Source organism: Balaenoptera borealis (assembly GCF_965194805.1).
Source record: "Balaenoptera borealis genome assembly, chromosome: 2".
NCBI lineage: Eukaryota > Metazoa > Chordata > Mammalia > Artiodactyla > Balaenopteridae > Balaenoptera > Balaenoptera borealis.
In genome coordinates this window covers 120409087-120430359 of record NC_138867.1, presented here as the reverse complement: position 1 = coordinate 120430359, position 21273 = coordinate 120409087, and the positions used below count along the sequence as shown (strand labels likewise).

Here is a 21273-nt window from a genome sequence, read left to right as displayed (position 1 = left end):
TTAAGGTAATTATCGATATGTATGTTCCTGTTACCATTTTCTTAATTGTTTTGGCTTTGTTGTTGTAGGTCTTTTCCTTCTCTTGTGTTTCCTGCCTAGAGAAGTTCCTTTAGCATTTGTTGTAAAGCTGGTTTGGTGGTGATGAATTCTCTTAGCTTTTGCTTGTCTGTAAAGGTTTTAATTTCTTCACCGAATCTGAATGAGATCCTTGCTGGGTAGAGTAATCTTGGTTGTAGGTTTTTCCCTTTCATCACTTTAAATATGTCCTGCCACTCCCTTCTGGCTTGCAGAGTTTCTGCTGAAAGATCAGCTGTTAACCTTATGGGGATTCCCTTGTTTTTTTTTTTTTTACCTTGTATGTTATTTGTTGCTTTTCCCTTGCTGCTTTTAATATTTTTTCTTTATATTTAATTTTTGATTGTTTGATTAACATGTTTTGGCGTGTTTCTCCTTGGATTTATCCTGTATGGGACTCTCTGAGCTTCCTGGACTTGATTGACTATTTCCTTTCCCATATTAGGGAAGTTTTCATCTATAATCTCTTCAAATATTTTCTCAGTCCCTTTTTTTTCCCCCTTCTTCTTCTGGGACCCCTATCATTTGAATGTTGTTGTGCTTAATGTTGTCCCAGAGGTCTCTGAGACTGTCCTCAATTCTTTTCATTCTTTTTTCTTTATTCTGCTCTGCGGTAGTTATTTCCACTATTTTATCTTCCAGGTCACTTATCTGTTCTTCTGCCTCAGTTATTCTGCTATTGATTCCTTCCAGAGAATTTAAAATTTCATTTATTGTGTTGTTCATCATTGTTTGTTTGCTCTTTAGTCTTCTAGGTCCTTGTTAAACGTTTCTTGTATTTTCTCCCTTCTATTTCCAAGATTTTAGATCATCTTTACTATCATTACTTTGAATTCTTTTTCAGGTAGACTGCCTATTTCCTCTTCATTTGTTTGGTCTGGTGGGTTTTTACCTTGCTCCTTCATCTGCTGCATATTTCTCTGTCTTCACATTTTGTTTAACTTACTGTGTTTGGGGTCTCCTTTTCGCATGCTGCAGGTTCGTAGTTCCCGCTGTTTTTGGTGTCTGCCCCCAGTGGGTAAGGTTGGTTCAGTGGGTTGTATAGGCTTCCTGGTAGAGGGGACTGGTGCCTGTGTTCTGGTGGATGAAGCTGGATCTTGTCTTTCTGGTGGGCAGGACTGTGTCCAGTGGCGTGTTTTGGGATGTCTGTGAACTTATTATGATTTTAGGCAGCCTCTCTGCTAATGGGTGGGGTTGTGTTCCTGTCTTGCTAGTTGTTTGGCATGGGGTGTCCAGCACTGGAGCTTACTGGTCATTGAGTGCAGCTGTGTCTTAGCATTGAGACGGAGATCTCTGGGAGAGCTCTCATCGATTGACATTACATTGGGCCGGGAGGTCTCTGGTGGTCCAATGTCCTGAACTCGGCTCTCCCACCTCAGAGGCTCAGGCCTGACACCTGGCCGGAGCACCAAGACCCCGTCAGTCACACAGCCAGGTACGTGGGGAGTTTCTTGCCTATTGGGAAGTCTGAGGTCTTCTGCCAGTGTTCAGTAGGTGTTCTGTAGGAGTTGTTCCACATGTAGATGTATTTTTGATGTATTTGTGGGGAGGAAGGTGATCTCCACATCTTACTCCTCCGCCATCTTGAATGTCCTCTTCCTCCTTCCTTTTTAAGGTTGAATAATATGCCATTATATGTATATACCATGTTTTGTTTATCCATGGACACTTGGGTAGTTTCTACCTTTTGACCATTGTGAATAATGCTGCTATGAACATGGGTGAACAAGTATCATTTCGAGTCCTTGCGTTTGGATATACACCCAGAAGTGGAATTGCTAGTTCATACAGTAATTCCATTTTTAATTTTTTGAGGAACTGCCATACTGCATTTCCACAGCAATGCACCATTTTACATTCCCACCACAAGAGTTCTAATTTCTCCACATCCTCACCAACACTTATTATCAGTTTTCTTTTTTTTATAATAGCCATCCTAATGGGTGTGAGGTGGTATCTCATTGTAGTATTTATTTATTTATTTATTTACTTATTTATTTAGCTGCACTGGGTCTTAGTTGCAGCACGCGGGATCTTTGTTGTGGCATGTGGGCTCTTTAGTTGCGGCATGCGGGCTCTTTAGTTGCGACATGCGGGCTCTTAGTTGTGGCACGCAGGATCTAGTTTCCTGACCAGGGATTGAAGCTGGGGCCCCTGCATTGGGAGCACAGAGTCTTAACCACTGGACCACCAGGGAAGTCCCCTCATTGTGGTTTCGATTTGCATTTTCCTCCTGGTCAGTGATGTTGAACATCTTTTCAGGTACTTCTTGGCTATTTGCACACCTCCCTTGGAGAAATGTGTATCTAAGTCATTTTTTAATTTGAGCTGTTTGTGTTGTTGTTGAGTACAGCAAGGTGTTTTACACGAGTTTAGTCCTTTCTTCCCACAATGCTCCCAGAGTCTCCTCTTAATGCCCCTGCCAGGCACAGACTCAGGCCCCGCCTCCTCTGCTGGCATCCCAAGGCACCTCAGACTGATAAATGAAACCTGCAACAGTAGCTAGACAAGAAATAACCAAATGCAGAAAGGAGGGAGGGGAAGGCCAACTAAGAGGATAAACAAACAGGCTCCAATTCTCTCAATCCAGTCCTTACTAAATTGGGCACAAAATGTCAGTGCCTCAAATCCAAATGTGAAGTGATTCTTATGAATTTCACCTTTGCACTTCACAAAGGGAATGTGTCTTTGCACATTCTAGGAGCATCCTCCCTGCATCCCCTCACAATGGAACAGCAGCAGCAAGGACCAGAAGACATAAGAAAAAGAGGGGCCTGGAAGGATGGTAGGTCCGTGCAAGCAGCTTTTGGGGAGCAGAAACGTGTCTGGGGGAAGAAGCAGGAAGAGTGATTGCTCCCCCAGCACATTCTCCAGAGGTGGAATTTTAGAACAATAGTGTAATAAGTAAGTTGATGTTAATAAGGCAATTGCAGCCATGATGAAAAGTTGTGTAGGGAAGAAACGTGAGAGCAAAATCAGGAGACCTCCTAAAATGGCAGCCATCCATGAGCCACTTTTTAAGCATACTTGCTCCTCTGACAGTGACCCCAGCCCCATCCCAGGTTCCTTCCTCTAGACATTAGAATAAGACTATAGCTCTTCACCAGGAAACACTACATGCAGGTTCCCAGGCACCATCTCTGGAGATGTACCCTCAGTGGGTCTGGGGCAGGGCCTAGAAACCTGAATTTTGGTCCCGCTGCCCAAGATGATGGCAACGCTAATGGCTAGACCCCATACCTTGAACCCCGCTGGCTACTCTCAGTGGCAGAGACTCCCCTGGGCTGTCCCCAGTCTGTGAGACAGCCACCATTGTCTCTATTCCCCCTTTCCCTTCCCCAATACTGGGAATGATTCCTGAGATGATGAACAGAAAAATTAGGGGTCAATGACTTATTACCCCAAGACAACAGGATTCTTCCCTCCCCAAAAGAATTTGCTAAGGGATGCTTTCACTTTTCAGGTGCTTGCTCTTAGGTGTTTGTTTGCCAGATTAAGAGTGTGAGAAGTTTGGCAGATGGCATTCAGGGGAGAGGTGGAGAGCATTTAAGATCCATGGCAAACTGGACATCACTGAGCAACGAAGATAAAATGAGAATCACAAGCTAAAGTTACAGAGAGATAGGATTTGGTTTATACACTTGTCAAGAACACATCCATTTGTAACCATAATAATAATGGCTCATGAGCCAGGCCCTGTGCTAAGTGTTTTATTCATTAATTCATTTAAAAATATATTTACATAAGTAAACGTGTACAAAAATATAAACAGAGGCTGTATTTACAGATGGTTACAAGTCAGTCAAGCAGTGTAGCCTTCTGTTTTAGCACTTGAGTTCTAGACAGCCTCAGGTTCAAGTCCTGGCTCTGACACTCATTAACTGTGTGACCTTAGCAAGAAGGATATCCAGACCTCAGTGTGCTCATCTGAGAAATAAGGCAGCACGTACCTCACAGGACTGTTCATCTGATTAAAGGAGATGATACATGCAAAGCTCTTAGCACAGTCCCCGGCATGTGGTAAAACAGCTTATGAGTGTATCCAATGGTTGTTATTATCGTTGTTGCTGCCAGAGTAGAGTTTGAGTCCCCCATCCTAAAGCAGGGCAAGAGTTGGGTCTACAGCCACTTCTGACTTCACACATTCCCACCAAGATACAGAGGAAATCCAGGGGATGCTTTCAGGCTAGTGTAGTTGCCGAGGTGGTACCAGAGCTGGAAACAACCTGCCACCAGCATTCATACTGGATAACTCCTCCTGCACAGACAGTATGTCCTAGAAACTGCAGAGATCTGTAAGATAAATGTGAGGTCACTCTAAGAATTAAATGAGGTAGTAGAGAGCCTAGCACACAGCAAATATTCCATCATTATTAGGCATTGTTATTATCTATCATTTTGTAAGATATTTGCTATAGTGTCTCTAAAAACATGACTTCATTAATAATAATTCACATTAATTGAGCAGTACTCCAAGAGCCATCTCTTGGGTAAGCATGCCCAATACCTTCACCTTTTCCTGATGACAGCATCTCATTTACCTCTGGGGAACTTCCTCCCTCCATCACAGTTCTCTATTCCAGCTCTTGACAGTCAGTAATCAATCGTTCCAGCCTAATCAGCCAGAGGTGACCAAGAACAAGCCTGTGGTCTGATGGAATCAGATTTCTTGGCTCCAAGCAGTGAGGTGGGGCACTCCAGAGGACCCACAGAAGGATGGCAGCTCTTTTGTAAGTTTTGGGCTCCAGCTCAAGGATTCCAAGGAGGGCCAAAGAGAAGTGGGAATCAGTTCTGGACTGGTTGCTGTCTTGGACTCAGGACTGAGAAAAGCAGAGATTAACTAGGGATGGAGTGCTGTCATGAGGTGAGGCCACAGAGCAGTTGGTTATCCGTGCAGTAAGAGATGAGAATAGCAAACCAGGCTTTTGCTTTTGTCTTTTGTCAAAAGTCAGAAAGCAGCAGTCACCCAAAGAGAGGTCCTTGTGGCATTTCACAGCTGCTGCCTGACTGTGGGAGAAACACAAAGCTGTGGCTTTGCAGCTGGCTTTATCTCCTCTGTCCTCCCAGCTGGCTTTTTTCCTTTTTCAGTCCAAGCTGATTTTCACTTTCAGCCCCAACTGTGACTTTGTACAGAGACACCCTTCCTCAAGACACTTGACTGTCATTTGCTAGAAAATTGTCCTAATGAGAATTCAATCCTCTGACGACTGTGACGTGAAGGAACCCCCTGGAGCGTGCAAAGCCCAACCTGCAGTGATAGGCAGAACCCTGCCACACCAACAGAGGTTGGAGCTGGGTCATCCAAGACAGAGCCCCAGGGGAGGCCGAGCTACAAGCCTCTGGTGCTGAGATGCCCATCACTTCCTGGCCTCTTTCTAGCCTCCCAGAGGACTGATTGTTTAGCTATTCTTTGCATTCTGGGAGCTATCCCAATCTTTATCCAGTAATCCTTGTTAAACCAAGCCACTGAGTTTCTGTTGCTTGCTACTCCAGAATCCTAAATGACCCATCTCTGTAAGCCCTGTGTTGGCTGCTGGGGATAGAGGAATAAGATGCAGGCCCACCTGGATGTGCTCACTGACTACCTGTGACTAAAGGGAGTGATTATTCTCATGACAAAAAAATTCTTCCTTTTGTAAAATAATTCACTCCTGGGTCCTCCCTTCCTCCCCCCATCCCTCATTTTGTAAACTTCACGATGGCTTACTCTATCCCCAGTGCCAGACCTGCAACAAGCCCTCAGCGGATTCATTGAATGAATGAATGAATGGATGGTGTGATCATCTCCATTTCTACAGATAAGGAAAAAGACAATGGATGGTGTGATCATCTCCATTTCTGCTGATAACGTATTAGCAGATGCTTTCAATAAGTGGTAGAGCAGAGATTCAAAACCAGGTCAGCTTGTGTCTTCCCTGCACTACACCACACTGTGTTTCTCTTATTCACCTGAAAAATGAGCTCTCCTTTTCCTGGATAGGAGAAAGCCAAGGTACCAAGGAGAGATTCTAATATCAAAACGTCACATTCTGATTTGGCAGGTCCTCTAAAAGTTAAACAGAATTCCCATATGACCCAGCAATCCATTCCTAGGTATACACTCAAAAAACTGAAAACAGGTACTCAGACAAGCACACATACACTTATGTTCACAGCTGTACTACAGCCACAAGGTGGAAACAGCCCGAAAGTCCATCAATGAATGGATGGATAAACAAATTGTGGCAGATGCATACAATAGAATGTTATTCAGCCATAACAAGAAACGAAGCACTGATGCATATTATAACGTAGATAAACCTCAAACACATATGCTATGGGAAAGAAGCCACACACAAAAGGTCACATATAGTATGATTCGATTTATATGAAATACCCAGAATACATAAATCCACAGAGACAGAACACATATTTGGTGGTTATCAGAGGTTGGGGGGAGGGAGAAATGGAGAGAAACTGCTTAACGGGTAGGGGGTTTCCTTTTGGGGTGATGAAAATGTTTTGGAACTAAATAGAGGTGATGATTATAAAACACTGTGAGTGCACTAAATGCCACTGAATTGTTCACTTTAACATGGTTAATTTTATGTTAGGTGAATTTCACCTCAATTTTTTTTTTTTTTTTTTTTTTTTTTGCCGCACCATATGGCATGCGGGATCTCAGTTCCCCCACCAGGGATTGAACCCATGCCCCCTACAGTGGAAGCGTGGAGTCTTAACCACTGGACGGCCAGGGAAGTCCCTCACCTCAATTTTTAAAAAATCACATTCCAGGGGCTGTGCTGGCACTCAGAACACCAAATGTTTCCCATGGCACCTATGCTTAATGCTGTTAATTGGTTTTTAGGTTGTGCCAGAGAAGCCCTCTTTTGGAGGCAGTATGGTCAAATGGCTGGAGTACAGACAGCCTTGGTTCAAACCCCAGATCAACTGCTTATGTGACCTTGGGTGAATTTCTAAACCTCTGGTTACCAGGTTTCTCATCAGTGAAACTGGAATAAGGGTATCTACCTCATAGGGTTGTTTTAAGGACTAAGTGAGATTATAATGCATGCAAAGTACTTGGAACAGTCCCTAGGACACGATAAATGCTCAGTGAATATTAGCTGCTATAATTATGATGATGATCCCCTATAGCGGGTTCACTGTTTCCAACTCCTCCATTTTTAAAAGTTTTTGTCATACTCTCTCTGTTATACATTTTATCCTGCAGAGATCTGTTTCTGCCAGGAAAGGAGCTGTTCTCCTCAAAGCAGACTGACTCCCCAATGAGGAGACCTCCAGCAATGAAATTCCAAGGATGTTCCAGAGGGACCCTTTCTGGTTTTTATCTCCATCAGCAGTGGAGAGCTCCCAGGAAGTGAACTCAACACAGGATCATTAGAGCGATCCCTGTTCCCTGTGGCTGCCTGTGCAATTTAGTGCACTTATTGTGAGCTCTGTTTCTTGGTCATTTGCTACGTGGGATGACATTGTTCCCCTCCCAGCCCCAGGCTAGTTCCTGTGCTCTCTGGTGTGGAGACTTGGAGATGTGGGAAACATCCCACACAGCTGGTTGGCCAGCCTCAGAGGTCCACCCTTGTGCAGACGGGTCACTAGGCTCAAAAAACATCCTGTCCACACCCTTAGCCTATCAAACCTGTGCCTCTCACCCATGCCCAGGTCACACATTCGATTTTTTAAAAATCATTGTTTTAAAAATAATTAAAAGTGTTCCGTTTGCAAAAGGATATGCCCTGGAAAGGAAGCCTCTTCTGCTCCCTGCCCTTCAGCCTCCTAGCCTTTCAGTTCCCCTCCCCCAAGATCATCATGACTGTTTCTTGAATATCCTTCCAGAGACAGTCGACACATATAGGAACATATATTTATTCCTCTCTCCATGACCCCCACGCATATTCTAGCACAAATGATACCATACATGGAATCTGCATCTTGTTTTTTTTTTAAATTAACTATCTATCATGGTAGTATTCATATTAGTTCACAGAACTCCATCTCATTTTTAATGGTCGCATTGTATTCCATTTTACAGGTACCCAAAGCTTTATCCAACCAGTTCCCGACTGATGGACATTTAGGTTGTTTCCAGTATTTGCCTTTAACAAGCAGGCTACAATGAATGCCCTTCTAGAAGGAAATGAGAATTCAATTTCCTTCTGTTGAGGTGAGGCTTCCTTCTCTTCCCTTAGCACTTTGCTCATAGAGTTGCCTGTACATACAGGACATGTCCTGTATTTTGTCCTGCGTCCTGTATTGACTGTCAGGACACCCTGAATGTCCTGTATTCAGCTTTTTTCAATAAATTACTAAAATGCGTCGGAGCTATTTTTCCTCCACAGTAACTGGTGCTTAAATCACTTAAATGGCAACACAAGCTGAAAAGCGTATCTCCACAAATAAAAATTCAACCTCTTACGATCTCCTGCAGGTTTAGCTGAGGGAAATAAAAGGGGAGACTGAGAATTAAAGGTACTTATTTTCATATGCAGGAAAGGAGAACACCGTTCTTTGGCCAAAGTCCCAAGCTGTGACCAGTAACCGCGTTGATGAGAAATCACTTACGATTTTTGTTCTGAAAATCAGCCAATCAGCGATACTCTCATTTCAGTAACTATGCTTCTGGATGTGAACAAATCCACGACCAACCCTCTGAAAGCCAGCCAGTCAGTGACAGTCCCCACGCTCCTAGACGACGGCCAATCAGCAAGCGTCTCACTCCCAGGGCCATGCTCGAAAGCCAGCCAGTCAAAGGCAACCTTGCTCCAGGGATACAGTAACGCAGCTGAAAGTCCTTACATCCTTAAATCCTTTCTCTTTTTAAAGTCCACCAGCCCCTTCGCCCAGGCTCCCCAAAACCTTCCATAAAATCAGCTCTGGCTTTGCTGGGGAGACTTTGCCTTAAAAGTGCAGTCTCACTTTCAGGCAAACAGGGAGTTCACCTTTTTTTTTTTATTTTTAATCAGATGTTAAATTCAATTTATGTTAGCTTGCAGTTTTGCAGCCCTTTCAACAGTTGGACCCAGTTTATAGTAAGTCAAGAGTTTGAACCTGTAAATGACAAATGCACTCTCACAGCTGTGAGATTATCAAATTTAATCTCTTTGATTCTTGAAGTGGTTTCTATTACTTTTTTTTAAACCTTCCTGCAATATTTTTTTTTATTGAAGTATAACAGACATAATGCTGTTAGTTTCAGGTGAACAAAATATTTGATATTTGTAAATACTGCAAAATGATCAACACAATAAGCCTAGTTAACATGTCACCATACAGTTACAAAAATATTTTTTTTGTGATGAGGACTTTTCAGATCTATTCTCTTAGCAGCTTTAAAATCTGCAGTAAAGTTGAACTGTAGTCACCATTACATTATACCATTACATTACAGTCACATTCCATCCCCATGATTTATTTACTTTATTGCTGGAAGCTTGTACCTTTTAGTCCTCTTCACCAATTTCTCCCACTCCTTACTCCCTCACCTGTGGCAACCACCAATCTGTTCTCTGTATCTGTGAGCTTGGTTTTTTGATGTTGTTTTAAATTTCACATATAAGTGTAATCATAGGCTATTCTGTCTTTGTCTTACTTTGCTTAGCATAATGCCCTCGAGGCCCATCCATTTTGTTGCCAATGGCAAGATTTCATTCTTTTTGATGGCTGAATAGTATTCCATTGTGTAATATATACTGCATCTTCTTTTTTAAAAAATATTTATTTATTTACTTACTTGGCTGCGCCTCATCTTAGTTGTGGCAGGCGGACTCCTTAGTTGTGGCATGCAAACTCCTAGTTGTGGCATGCATGTGGGATCTAGTTCCCTGATCAGGGATCGAACCCGGGCCCCCTGCATTGGGAACATGGGGTCCTATCCACTGCGCCACCAGGGAAGTCCCTATACTGCATCTTCTTTATCTATTCATCCATTGATGGACACGTGGGTTGTTTCCATATCTTGGCAATTGTAAGTAATGCTGCAGTGAACACAGGGTTGCATATATCTTTTTAAAAACACATTTCTTTATTTATTTGGCTGCACCGGGTCTTAGTTGCAGCATGTGGGATCTTCGTTGCAGCATGCGGGAATCTTTTAGTTGCAGCATGCATGTGGGATCTAGTTCCCTGACCAGGGATCGAACCCAGGGCCCCTGCTTTGGGAGCTCAGAGTCTTAGCCACTGGACCACCAGGGAAGTCCTAACATATATCTTTTCGAATTAGTGTTTTCGTTTTCTTCAGATAAATACCTAGGAGTGGAATTGCTGGATCGTATGGTAGTTCTATTTTTAATTTTTTAGGAACTACCATACTGTTTTCCATAGTGGCTGCACCAATTTGCATTCCCACCAACAGTGCACAAGGGTTCCCTTTTCTCCACATTCTCGCCAACACTTGTTATTTGTTGTCTTTTTGGTAACAGCCATCCTGACAAGTGTGAGATGATACCTCATTGTGGTTTTGATTTGCATTTCCCCATGATTAGTGATGTTGAGTATCTTTTCATGTACCTATTGTCCATCTGTATATCTTCCTTGGAAAATGTCTATTCAGATCCTCTACCTATTTTTAATTGGGATTGTTTGTTTGTTTTTTGCTATTCAGTTGTATGAGTTCCTCATATATTTTGGATATTAACACTTTATCAGAAATCTATTTTTCTGTACATATGAACCCCCAAATATAAAAGGGCAAGCATAAATTTTGTGCTGAACTTTCTGAGCAGTGAACATTTATTAAACAAGACAGAAATCCTTTTTGAAAGTTTCTGCAGTATGCAGTTGTTCATTTAATATAAAAAAGATGAAAAATCAGACATAAGCCAACATATATTAACAACTAACCATAAGAGATGTATGATTTCCTTAACTAACACTAAGGAAAGTGATAAACAATTTTTTATTAGGAAAAATTCAGATTAAGAAGATAATATAATCACAGCAGAAATGTAATGGACTTCCACACCTGTATATCATCATCAGTCTTTCAACTCAAGTAAGTGTTTGGATGTGTTTTCAGGTTCCAAAATTGTTAACAAATTTTCAAATGCTAGGATGAAATCTACTGCCATAATAATAATATAATAGCTCCATTTATTACTACAGAGATTATCAAAGATCTAAATGTCTCACCCTTTTATGGCATAGCCAAAATGCAAATAATCACAGTGCAGAAACAAATTTTCCTTTGTGCAATATTTTTCTTGTGAAAAAGCCTTGCATATAAGGCTATTGCAAGTAGAATGCCTTTCAGATGAGACTTCAGAAACCGTAAAAATTTTTGCAAACACTCTCTTATTGAGTTAAGAGTTAATCACACACACATACACACACACACACACCCGAAAACCAAAAACAAAGGGACACGGGAAACTTTTGGAGGTGATGGATAAATCTATTACCTTGATTATGGTGATTGTTCCGCAGGGAATGCATATGCCCATACTCATCAACTTATACACATTAAATATATGTAGTATTTTGTATATATTTTTAAAAGTTAGTAGTGCAAATCAAAACCACAATGAGGGACTTCCCTGGTGGTCCAGTGGTTAAGAATCCACCTTCCAATGCAGGGGACACAGGTTCAATCCCTGATCAGGGAACTAAGATCCCACAAGCCATGGGGCGACTAAGCCCGTGCGCCACAACTACTGAGCCCACACACTCTGGAGCCTGCGCCGCAACTGGAGAGAAGACCACACGCCACAACAAAGAGCCCGAGTGCCGCTATGAAAGATCCCGTGTGACGCAACTAAGACCAACGCAGCCAAATTAATTAATTAATTTTTAAAAACCCACCACAATGAGATATCACCTCACACCTGTCAGAATGGCTATTACCAAAAAGACAACAAATAACAAGTGTTGGCGACAATGTGGAGAAAAGGGAACCCTTGTGCACTGTTGGTGGGAATGTAAATTGTAGCAGCCACTATGGAAAATAGTGGCTCAAAAAATTAAAAACAGAACTACCATACGATCCAGCAATCCCACTCCTAGGTATTTATCTGAAGAAAAGAAAAACACTAATTCAAAAAGATGCACCCCGGGCTTCCCTGGTGGTGCAGTGGTTAAGAATCCTCCTGCCAATGCAGGGGACACAGGTTCGAGGCCTGGTCTGGGAAGATCCCACATGCCGTGGAGCAACTAAGCCCATGCGCCACAACTACTGAGCCTGCGCTCTAGAGCCCACGAGCCACAACTACTGAGCCTGTGCGCCTAGAGCCCGTGCTCCACAACAAGAGACACCACCGCAGTGAGAAGCCCACGCACTGCAACGAAGAGTAGCCCCCGCTCGCCGCAACTAGAGAAAGCCCACATGCAGCAACGAAGACCCAACACAGCCAAAAATAAATAAATAAATAAATAATTTTAAAAAAGATGCACCCCTATGTTCATTGCAGCATTATTTCCAAGATATGAAGCAACCTAACTAACCACTGATAGATGAATGGATAAAGAAGATGTGGTACATATAATGGAATATTATTCAGCCATAAAAAATGAATGAAATCTTGCCATTGGTGACAACATGGATGGACCTGGAGGGCATTATGCTAAGTCAGATGGACAAAGACAAATACTGTATGATTTCACTTATATGTGGAATCTAAAAGCAAAACAGGGCTTCCCTGGTGGCGCAGTGGTTGAGAATCTGCCTGCTAGTGCAGGGGACGCGGGTTCGAGCCCTGGTCTGGGGGGATCCCACATGCCACGGAGCAACTGGGCCCGTGAGCCACAACTACTGAGCCTGCGCATCTGGAGCCTGTGCTCCGCAACAAGAGAGGCCGCGATAGTGAGAGGCCCGCGCACCGCGATGAAGGGTGGCCCCCGCTTGCCACAACTAGAGAAGGCCCTCGCACAGAAACGAAGACCCAAGACAGCCAAAAAAATAAATAAATAATAAAATAAATAAATAAAAAATAGTAAAAGCAAAACAAATGAACAAACATAACAAAACAAACACAGAGAACAACAGGTGGTTGCCAGAGGGAAGAGGGGTGGGGGAATGAGAGAAATAGGTGAGGGAGATTAAGAGGTATAAACTTCCAGTTACAAAATAAGAGTCATGGGTATGAAATGTAAAGCGTGAGGAATATAGTCAATAATAATGTAATATTTTTATATGGTGACAGATGGTAACTAGATTTATTCTGGTGATCATTTTGTAACATATAGAAATATCAAATCACTATGTTGTATACCAGGAGCTAACACAGTGTTGTAGGTCAATTATACTTCAAAACCAAACAAACTCAACATATATACACTACTATGTATAAAATAGATAATCAACAAGGACCTACTGTATAGCACAGGGAACTCTACTCAATATTCTCTAATAACCTATATGGGAAAAGAATCTGAAAAAGAATAAATATATGTAGGGACTTCCCTGGCAGTCCAGTGGTTAAGACCCGCACTTCTACTGCAGGGGTGTGGGTTCGGTCCCTGGTCGGGGAACTAAGATCTCACATGCAGCACAGCCAAAAAATAAATAAATAGAATAAAAATTAAATTTAAAAAAATTTTAAAAACCCAAACTATCTTCCCTCCTAAAAAAAAAAAAAAAAAATTACATGTGCATCACAACCAATTCTAAGGTCATTGCTAATATCCTAATATGGTAAAAACATTTTTATCGTGAAGCTGTGATTCACCAAAATATATATTTGTATTGAGACCACAGAAACAATTTTATCTTGAATGCTGGATATTTTAAGTAAATTTATAATTGTGTTTACATTAATTTTGGATGCTTTACCTTTGGCAGAATGAACTTCTTAAAGCTTTATTTTGATTCCATGAATTGGTTGAAAAAAAATCAAATCCCCATTGGAGTTAACTGATATACTTAAAACACTGGATGACACTGATATCAAACTGGCATCATTTAGCTGTTTGTAAGGTTGTTCTTTTGCCCATGGAGCCCACACATTAACAGTTATCACTTCTCTTTGGATATGTACAAGGAAACTTGGAATAAAAAATGAACAAGATTAAAACAAACTCACAGAAAAAGAGATGAGATTTGCAGTTACCAGAGGCAGGGGGTGGAGGGAGGGGGAGTTGGATGAAGGTGGTCAAAAGGTACAAACTTCCTTTTAAAAGATAAATAAGTACTAGGGATGTAGTGTACAACATGATTAATATAATTAACACTGCTGTACATTATGAATGAAAGACGTTGAGTAAATCCTAAGAGTTCTTATCATAGGTAAAAACATTTTTTTCTTTTATTTTGTATCTATGAGATGAAGGATGCTCACTAAACTTATTGTGGTCATCATTTCATGATGAATGTAAGTCAGATCATTATGCTGTACACCTTAAACTTGTACAGTGCTGTATGCCAATTATATCTTAATAAAACTGGAAGGAAAAAAATTTCCCAAATAAGTGCCCCAAATACACATTTTGGCTGAATAACTGAATGTTTATATCAGTATTTGGCCAAAGTCAAGGTCAAAACGCAATACTACAATCACAGAATGAACTTCTTGGATATCAGAATAAAGTCGAAATTTTATTTTAAAAATAAAGAGTTAATGAGAAATTTTTACTACTTTTGTTGGAGATAATACAAATACAACTTTTGGTGGATATTTCCATAAAGGCACAAACAACGTTTATTCAAAGTTGAAGCAAAGCATGAATAATTCTATGGAAGGTGTTGGTGGTCCTTCCTGTGCTCTGCATAATGTGCTCAAGAGAACCTGATGTTGGGACTTCCCTGGTGGCCCGGTGGTTAAGACTCTGTGCTCCTAATGCAGGGAGCCTGGGTTTGATCCCTGGTCGGGGAACTAGATCCCGCATGCCGCATCAAAGATCCTGCAGTCCGCAACAAAGATCCTGCAGTCCGCAACGAAGATCCCGCGTGCTGCAACTAAGACCCGGTGCAGTCAAATAAATAAATAATTTATTTTTTTTAAAAAAAAGGGTACCTGATGTCTTTTCTTTTGAGATTGAAGTAACTGTCATGCAATGTTGTCCTACTTCAGCATTTACACTATTCTAACTAAGCGATTTAAAGCTTTTTGTGATTTTTTTGGCATTCACTATTCTTTACTTCTCTCACATTCAAAAACCACTGGCTCTCTAACAACTGCAGTTGAGAGAATCCTCCATTTATTTGAAGCACTGACATTATGCTTCAGTTCTGAAGAAAAGGACCCCAAAATTCTTGTTGGCTTTTTAAATAATGCACTGAATGAAGTTTGTTCCTAGTTTTCAGTATCAATTTAGCAATAGGATTATGCCAACAGTGTTACTGCAGTACTCCATTGCTTAAAGGAACTTGTTGAATTGTTAATGTGTTAAAGAAGAATTGATGGAAAATGTATCCCTTTTATTACCAAAGCTGTTCTTAAAAGGGACATTATGTGAGCAGGAAAATAAATTTCAGCCCAAAGTGGAAAATTACTGCAGCACTTGCAATGATTATCTTTTGAAATGGATCTCATCCATTGACAAATTCAATTCTTTTACATGGATGTTACTAAATACGCTTTTAGCGTGGAAACAGGTGGAATCATCAGGTGCAGTGTTGAAGAAAAAAAGAATAAACACTGATGACAATGCTCCTTTTTGTTTGTGCACATTTTAAAAAGTTGTTGATCAAAAGGTACAATGTAATCCTGAAGAGTGGAAAAGCAAGTTATGCTGTGAAAGACTGTATTGTGGACTTCAACCAATGAAATTTGAAGAGTAATTCTCAGAGTTGTTAACTTTATGACAGTACGTGTTCTATATACTGGCTCATAATGCTAACGCTGAGCATGATTTCTCATCAGTGAATGTTCAATGGCCAAGAACATAATAAGTTAGATGTGACCACTAAAGAAATCATACCAAAATGTAAATGAAACACAGACTGTAACTTTGAGGAATTTTATAAGCAAATCCTGCAAAACAAAGATTAAGAGCTTCAGTAGTTGTGGCGCGTGGGCTCATTAGTGGCTCGCGGGCTCTAGAGCGCAGGCTCAGTAGTTGTGGCGCATGGGCTTAGTTGCTCCGCGGCATGTGGGATCTTCTTGGACCAGGGATCGAACCCATGTCCCCTATACTGGCAGGCAGATTCTTAACCACTGCGCCACCAGGTAATTTCCCAAAATATGCTTCTAGAATAAGTATGTATCATGTGATATTTTTCTTTTATCTCAAAGTACATATGCACAGGCAAGTAGCCATAATTCAAATTTAACTCGATATCCTGTGTTTTTGTTTCTTAACTCTGGAAACACTACTCCCCCGGCCTCAGTGCCTTCCTGGCTCTGATCATCCCTGTCTGTAATGCCACCCTCCTCCTCTTCAGCGACCAAACCCTGATTCTCTTTCAAGGCCCATCTCAAAACCCTAGTAATAATAATGATCCCTCAGTGACAGCTAACTCAGTGCCAGGCACTGTTCTAAGTGCCTTACATGTATTAAATCATTTATTCCTCCCCTAAGGTAACTACTCTTGGCAATAATAGTCCATACAATAAGGTAGGTGTTATTTTTCCTATTTCATGGATGAAGCAATTAGTCAGAAAGAAATTGACTTCCCAGAAGTTAACCAATCGGTAAGTGGTAGAGCTGGAATTCAAAGCCAAACAGTGTGGCTCTGGCATCCATTCCTGGATATGCCACCCAAGTCTGTCCGGCTCTGACCGATGTGGCTCTCTTGGGGCCCTGACCTGCTTCCCCATTTAATATTTGAACAACACAATCATGCAGTTTATTACATTGTCTTCCCCTTGTGAAGGAGCCTGAAATTACTAAATTTGTTCATATTTCCCCATTTAAAAGGAATTCTGCAATAGCCAAGAGGTAGAAGCAACCTTAGTATCCATGGACAGATGAATGGATAAAATAATATAGTATGTATGTATGTATGTATGTGTGTGTGTATGTATGTATGTATGTGAGGACACTGTGCTAACTGAAGTCAGTTGCAAAAGTCAAATACCACATGATTCCACGTATATGAGGGAACTAGAGTAATTGAATTCATAGAGACAGAAAGTAGAACAGTGGCTGCAGGGACTCGGGGCAGGAGGAAATGGGGAAGTTGTTGTCTAATGGGTATAGAGTTTCAGTTTGCCAAGAGGAAAGAGTCGTGGAGATTGGTTGTACAACATGAATGTACTTAACACTATTGAGCTGGATGCTTAAAACCATTGTCTCCAGGATGGAGACAAATGGGCTGCCGCTGCCAATGGATGGTTAAGATGGTAAACTTTGTATGTTTTTACCATAATTAAAATTTTTTTAAAAGAAAGAAGGAATTTCACCTTTGCCTTCTCAGCCTCTCCCCTCTCTTCTGCTCTCTAGGAAGCCAGTTTTGGGCAGTATCATGTCTAGGTTTTTGCAATGAGAGAGAGGAAAAGAGAGACACCTGGGAAGCCAAACCCACGTGTCTGCATCAAAAAAGACAGAGAAATTTACTGTGAGGAAGAGAATGGAGGTAAGTTGAAGGATGGGCAAGGTAGTCACCTACTTTGGCTGGTTATGTGGGATGGGGTGTTGGGGCAGAGATTTTTTTAGTTAGGAGTTTAGAATGAGCAGTGGAAAAGGTTTCCTGGTAACAGTAAAAAGAATGAGGCAAGGAGAATTTTAAGAGGTGCTCTGAGTTCTGATTTGGATTGTCTTTAACATTCTTCTAGAGACATTACCAACAACTGTAATCGTTTTGGGTTGCCGGACTGTTTCTTTGAATATAACTCTGGTGAAAGGATAAAAATAATAATATGAGATTAAACTATGTGAAATTGCTAATATTTAGTTTTTTGACCCAGAAAAATGACAATTTTTGTATGATTCAATCTAATAAGTGATATTTATGGGGCAGCTGCCACGTGTCAGGCATAGTTCCAAATGCTTTCCACATGACAATGTATTTTAATGCTCAAAACAACCCTATGAGGTAGGTACCATTGCTCTCCCTATTTTACAGTTGAGGAAACTGAGGCACAGAGATTAAGAAAGTGCCCCAGCTAATAAGTGGTTGATCTAGCATCTGAACCCAATGGGCTCCAGAGCCAATGCTCTGAAACATGTGGGGCTTTGGCTTTTATGTGCAAGGTAGTGAGCTAGGTGGTATGGGAAGTGCAAAGATCAGTGAGAAACAGCTACAGGGAATGAAGGTAAGACATGGCCTCAGATAATTAGAAAACAGCATGTAACAGGAAGAAAGGCTCAGCAGAAGCCTTGGCAGGGGATTCCACAAACATGGCGGAGGGCAGCACAACGTGGGAATGTGTGGTCTGAGGAATGGAGTCTCTGGTGGGTCAGATGACGCACCTCCAGGCACAGGGGAGAGAAACAGGGGTTGAATCCCCTGCTTAACACCTACCCCACCTATGGAACTTTCCTGAGTGTGTTAAATATCTATTGCAGCATAACGAATGACTTTATAATTTAGCAGCTTAAAACAACAAATGTTTATTATCTCACAGCTTCTGTGGGTCAGGAATTCAGGACTGACTTAGCTGAGTGATTCTGGGTCAGGGTCTCTCATGAGATTTCACTCAGTATACTGATCAGAGTGGCACACTTGTTACAAGTGACAAACCTACACATTATAATCACCCGAAGTCCATAGTTTACATCAGAGTTTACTCTTGTACATTCCAGGGTTTAGACAAAAGTATAACCACATGTATCCACCACTAAAGAGTGGGAAGGCCTACCTTATAACCTATAAGTCACTACCCTATAACCTCCGTGCTCTACCTATTCATCCCACCCTACCTGCTAACTCCTGGCAACCATCTTTTTATTGTCTCCATAGTTTTGCCTTTTCCAGAACGTCATAGGGTAGGAATATTACAATATGTAGCCTTTTCAGTAACACACATTTATGTTTCCTCCAGGTCTTTTCATGGCTTGACAGCACATTTCTTTTTAGCCCTTATTGTAATTATTGCTTTCAGCCATTAAGTTTTGGGGTAATCTGTTATGCAGCAATAGATAACTCAATATTCTTCCAGAGTTTCCCCTAACTAGCCTCAGGGAAAAAAAGATATTTATTTTTGTACTCCCTCATTCATTCACCCAACTTAAACCCAATAGAGTATATTTGGCTTTGGACATAGCTAGATCTAGGCAGCTCAAATGATGTCACAGGGCTTTGTATCTCTTTTCTATTGTTTCTACTTTTCTCACTGGCAGCTCTAAGCTTTCCTGGATTTCACAGCTCAAAATTCCTGTAGAAAAAAGGTATCTCCCCACAATACCAACATAAACCCCAAGGAAGACCTGAGTCATCTGCTGTAACAGTGAGTCATGTTTTTAATCTCAAGACACAGAAAACTCTACCAGCAGTAGCTTAAATAAATACCACACGGATATTTGTTATTTCCTTAGAGGAAGTCCAGAAGTAGAGGCCTAGCACTTGTCAAACATCAAAGACGTAAGTTCCTTCTATCCTCCACTCTACCTTCATGCTTATTGCCTCATAGTTATAATATGGCTTCCCCAGCTCCAGGCATCACATCTGCCTTCACCACAGGAAGGAAGGAAAAGGAACAGAGACTGCATAGACAAACTCACAAGCAAAAAATCTGGGGTGGGAAGGGACTCACAATTCTTTTAGTTAGCCAACTTTAGTTCCAAAACAAGAGGATGGAAGGATGGGTATGGGTAACAGTTTAAACACAGGCATGGAGTGGGAGGAGCCTGAGGAGGGCAGAAGGTTAGGGTAGAGAGTATTTCAGGGTTAGAGAGAGAGAGCTGTAAGGAGGGTAGGAGGAAATAAGGGGTATCGGTAACATGGCTAGCCATGCTATGCTATGCTAACACAGTCAGCCATCAGTTTCCCCAGGAAATTGGTTCCAGGACCCCCACAAATACCAAAATCCATGCATGCTCAAATCTCTTACATAAAATGACACAGTATTTGCATATAACCTACATACATCTTCCCATACACTTTAAATCACCTCTAGACTACTTATAACACCTAATATAACGTAAATGCTATGTAAACAGTTGCCAGGCACAGAGCAAATTCAAGTTTTGCTTTTTGAGAACTTTCAGGAATTATTTTTTGAATATTTTCCATCTGAGGTTGGTTGAATCTGTGCATTTGGAACCACAGATATGCAGGGCCCACTGGTTTTCATTTAATGCTTACAACAGCTACATGAGGTCACTATTGCATAATTTCCACTCAATTCCCAAGTTCCAGATAAGAAAATGAAGAGTTGGAGAAGCTGAGTCACTGGCTTGAGTCACTCACTCAAGAAGTGGATATTGGTAAGACCAGAATTTAAACCCAGGCCTTCCTGATTAGTCCGTATGCACAATCAAGAGCCTCCAGACTTAACAGACACCTGCACTGGTTCCCTACAGAAAGGGTAACTCTGGAGAAACAGGCCCAGTTAAAGTCACATGAAGTCACTTCCTGTACCATCTGAGGGCAACTGCTGCAGACCTGGAGGTATCATCTGAAGTGTTTGGAGACTGGGGTGGGAACCTCACTGTGAAACATCTGCAATCCTCAGGCTGAGATGAGATTTCTAACTGAATTTAAAAAAACAAAAAAAACAAAAGACACCCACACCAACACTGAGGCCAAAGAACAAGTCCCTCAAACTGTGTTAGCTCCACCGCCCGGGCTCATCAGGGCCTCACCATTAGAAGCCCACTCTCTCAAGCTGCTCCGCAGCCGCAGCGAGGCCCAAGGAAGAGGCGAGCCGAGTCACGGGAACTGCAGGATGTGGTCGCCCAGCTGACTGTGGACCACACGTGTGGTGTGTTCTCATTTCTGTAAAATACAATGTAAGGATATTCACGAAAAATCACTGAGGATGTAGTCTAACCTGTTAGCAATGATTACCTTAGGGTGGGGAGTAGAGGAGACCAGGGACCTACATTTTTCTCTAGTTCATAGTGCTGCAAAGATGGATTTTTTTTTTTTAAGGTAGAAAAATCCAATTATATTTAAAACAAAAAAGCAGTAATATCTAGGTAAATAAATGATATCTAAAAAAATAAACTGAAGGCAGAGCCAAGCCCAGCCCTAGAGGAAGCGATTCTGCTCTTCCTCCCGCGCCCCACCCCTAGCACTGAAAACCCTGCCCCAGCCCCCGGCCTTGGGGACTGCATCCCTGGGAGCGACCTGGGACCCCCCCCCAAGTCTCCCTCCTCCACCAAACCAGTCTCCAAGCCCCGCCCCCCACGGCTTTTCCGGGGCCCGCACAGCCTCTGGCCCGC

General features: G+C 41.7%; 1 long non-coding RNA gene across 2 annotated transcripts; it reads right to left on the bottom strand.

Annotated features, from left to right (window-relative positions):
• Positions 1-333: 333 nt before the first annotated feature.
• On the bottom strand, positions 334-21130 carry LOC309624580. 2 transcript variants are annotated; one of them, XR_014242027.1, is made up of 2 exons: positions 20692-21130; positions 334-5082 (listed from the first exon to the last, which is right to left on the bottom strand). It is a non-coding gene; the product is annotated as an uncharacterized lncRNA (long non-coding RNA). The 2 variants fall into 2 exon arrangements; XR_014242028.1 differs by having other exon boundaries at positions 334-4368.
• Between the last annotated feature and the right edge of the window lie 143 nt (positions 21131-21273).